The following is a 3,873-nucleotide window of genomic DNA, read 5'->3' as shown; positions in this document are numbered from 1 at the left end:
GATAGTCAAGTGTGTTACCAGGTCCATAAGGCTGTCTTACTGCCCTACCCCTGCCTTTGCTTTGTCAATGCAGAATGTTTCTGAGCTTATTCAAGCTGAAAAATCATCTTGTGTATAAGTACATCCATCTTCTCTTCCTGTTGTTTCCTACAGTGTCTCTGGGCTTTTCTAGTTGTATCTATTTCTGAAGGTTGCATTGCCTCCACCATCAATTGGTATCAATTCTTTATCCTTCACTCAGCATCAGCTTTTCCACTCAGAGTCATGTTGGGATCTTCACATAAGTGAAGTGGTAACATTAGATTCATTTCCTGTTCGTATTTTTTAAAGACTTATTTATTTATTAGAGAGGTGGAGTTACAAAGAGAGAGAAATAGAGAGAGAAACTAGCATCCACTGGTTCACGCTTCAAACAGCTGCAATGGCTAAGTTGTGCCAGGTTAAAACCGGGAGGTTTTCAAGCTGGAACTTCTGGGTGAAATGTGCACTTTTTTGCAGGAAATAACTTGATTTGGCCCACATGTGTCATGTCCACATGTTGCCCTATCGGGGTAGCCAGGGATGAAAAGGGCATGGTATGAACAAGGCCCCAGAAGGCTATAGTATCTGTGTCTGTGTTTGTCTCTGTGTGTTTGTGTGCTTGTGTGCACCTGCTGTGAGATGACAACAGTGTTCAAGCTGAGTTACCTGGAATCACTATTCCAAGGTAACAATGTTACTCAAACAAGACCTCAATCAACATACGGTACTTAGAAGGAATCCCGTTCAAATCAGTGGTTGCCTTTTCAAACACAATGATAAAGTCTAATGGTGGATATTAGAGAATGGAGAGGGAGATATGGGCCAGGGGTGGAGAAATCTTGTTCCGTGTTCACTAGGTTACAGCTAGGGAGAAGTAAGACATTGCTGGGTTCTATTGCACAGTAGGGCAACTAAGATCATGGAAATGTATGACAAATTTCTCTGAAACAGAACTAGAAGATAGGAGTTTGGATGTTTTGGACCCTAAAGAAATGCTTCATTTTGAGTAGATAGATATATGTACTCATAGACACACACTGATTGGACATAGCACAATGTAGACTGGTACTCACATATCATGTGGAACCTCAAAAATTTTTGCATCTGTTTACATTTTTTTAATATTTAAAGGAGTTTCTCAATCTTGGAAAACTGAAGAATTACACAGAGAATAGTAACAACATGTCATCTCAAAAATGTGAAAGGAAGAGTGGGAGAGGGAGGAGAGGAGGGAGGTAGAGGGAGGAGGAGGGGGGAAAGAGGGAGAGAGAGAAGAGAGAGAAAAAGAGAGGAGAGAGAGAGAGAGGGGAAGAAGGAGCAGGGAGGAAGAGAAATACCATGCTATTCTTAAAATTGTATCCAAGAACTGCGTTAAATCTGTTCTCTTTATGTTAGAGTAAATAAAGTTAAAAGAGGAATGAGGTGCAAGAGGCTCCTGTGAGGATGATGGAGTCTGTGTTGATGCACCTCAACCTCAGATCCTGTGTCCCCACTCCACCCCACTCTCCCTCTTGCTCATCACCACTGCCATCCTCACTTCCCTTGGAGTGCTCCTGTTGTGTAATAACAGCCACGAGGGGGTCTTGGCCCTCATCATACCCTTGACATGATCCATACTTCCACAAAGTACCTCGTGGCTCTGGGTCTCTGGGTAATGACCCCTTCCATTTCCAGTCCTACTTGGACAACTAGAAAAGAACACCCTGGGGGGGGGGGGCAGCGCTGTGGCATGGCAGGTGAAGCCACCACCTTCAGTGCTGGCATCCCATCTGGGTTACTGGTTCGAGTCCTGGCTGCTCCACTTCCAAACCAGCTCTCTCCTATGGCTTGGGAAAGCAGTGGAAGATGACCCATGTCTTTGTGCCTCTGCACCCATGTGGGAGACCCAGAAGCTCCTGGCTCCAGGCTTCAGACTGGTGCAGATCCAGCTGTTGCAGCCAATTAGGGAGTGAACTAGTGGATGGAAGACTTCGCTCTCTCATTTTGTCTCTCTGCCTTTCTTTCTGTTTGTAACTCTTTCAAATAAATAAATGTAAAAAAAAAGAACACCCTGGACCCATTCTCCTTTATAGCTGCTTTCATTTTATTTACCGCATTTATTCATTCTCTTATATTCCATCTCCATTAATTGGGTTTAGGCAATTTTGTTCTTCCAAGGTATTAGACTTGTGACTGGTTACTACTTGAAACATGATTGAAAGTCAATTTATACAGTAGGAGATCATTACTTATTAAAGTAGTAGAATACATACATGCACTTTAGGGCAAATGCTAAGTGGGAAGGAAACCCTGCTCAGAGATGCTAATAAGAAGTTTCAAATGGACTAAATGAGTCCTACTTGGGACCAGATCCATGCACAGTGTATATAAATCAGTGCTTGCCTGCAACATATAAATGGTAGAATTTCCCCAATGTGAGCAATGGCTCCTCAGTGATCATGTAATTATCTCTTTCCTGGTAGTCGTCTCAACCACTGGCATCAGAGAATGATTCACAAACTTCAAGATTTCCTCTCCTGGGAGTCTCAGAGGACCCAGTACTGCAGCCCCTCATATGTGGGCTCTTCCTCTCCAGGTACCTGGTCACTGTGGCTGGGAACCTGCTCATCGTCCTGGCCATCCTCTCAGACCCCCACCTCCACACACCCATGTACTTCTTCCTCTCCAACCTGTCCTTGGTGGACGTCTGCTTCACCTCCACCACCATCCCCAAGATGTTGGTGAACATCCAGACACAGAGCAAAGCCATCAGCTATGCAGGCTGCATCACCCAGATGTTCTTCTTCCCGCTTTTTGCACAGCTGGACAATTTTCTCCTAGCTGTGATGGCCTATGACAGGTTCGTGGCCATCTGTCACCCCCTGCACTACATGGTCATCATGAACCCCCAGCTCTGTGTGCAGCTGGTACTGGTATCCTGGGTCATCAGTGTCCTGCATGCCTTGTTACAAAGCTTAATGGTGCTGTGGCTGTCCTTCTGTGTACCCCTGGAAATCCATCACTGTTTCTGTGAACTGAATCAGGTGGCCCATCTTGCCTGCTCTGACACTTTTCTTAATGACATGGTCATATACTTCATACCTGTGCTGCTAGCTGTTGGTTCACTGGCTGGGATCCTGTGCTCCTACTCTAAGATCATCTCCTCCATCCGAGCAATCTCCTCAGCTCAGGGGAAGTATAAAGCATTCTCCACCTGTGCCTCTCACCTATCATTGTCTCCTTATTCTATTGCACAGGTCTAGGTGTCTACCTCACTTTAGCTGTTACCCACAACTCACACTCACCTGCCATGGCCTCGGTGATGTACACTGTGGTCACCCCCATGCTGAACCCCTTCATCTACAGTCTGAGGAATAAAGACATAAAGAAGGCTCTGGAAACTATACAAGGGTCCATTGCTCTGGAGCTAAGGAAGCAGTGATAATCGTAGGACTCAAATGCCTGGACCAGCAACCCTGGTTTCATGACCAGATTGTGAAAGTAGAGTTTTCTCCTTCATTTTGCTTCCTGGAGTTGGTGTTACTCTGATTTCCACCTGTCTAACTTGAGCAACTTGCTCTTTACACCTTCTGCTCTCTTCAGTATCTAAACATCTTTCCTTTTCTTACTTTCCTGCTTTCCCAAAGACTTTACAAACACAGAAGCAGTTGGAATTCACCATCATCTCATGGGATGGTAGGCTATCTAAAGAATAAGTTCTCCACACATGATGTGTTCATACTGAGTAGATTTTTGTTTGTTTTACTGGAAAACATGTTACGTGTTTTGCTACTCCCATAGTCAGACTACAGCTGGCAACTCAGGTCATTTACTGAGTGTAGGTTGGGGAAATCTGTGGCCACTGTCTTTTTT

The 3,873-nt window shown here is 44.7% G+C and overlaps 1 pseudogene; it reads left to right on the top strand.

The window, feature by feature from the left end:
• The first annotated feature begins 1,627 nt into the window (after positions 1-1,627).
• LOC138845751 (olfactory receptor 7A17-like) lies at positions 1,628-3,459 on the top strand (annotated as a pseudogene).
• Positions 3,460-3,873: the final 414 nt, after the last annotated feature.

This window comes from Oryctolagus cuniculus, chromosome 16, assembly GCF_964237555.1.
Source record: "Oryctolagus cuniculus chromosome 16, mOryCun1.1, whole genome shotgun sequence".
NCBI classification, from domain to species: Eukaryota; Metazoa; Chordata; class Mammalia; order Lagomorpha; family Leporidae; genus Oryctolagus; species Oryctolagus cuniculus.
This window is presented reverse-complemented; position numbering and strand designations above follow the sequence as displayed.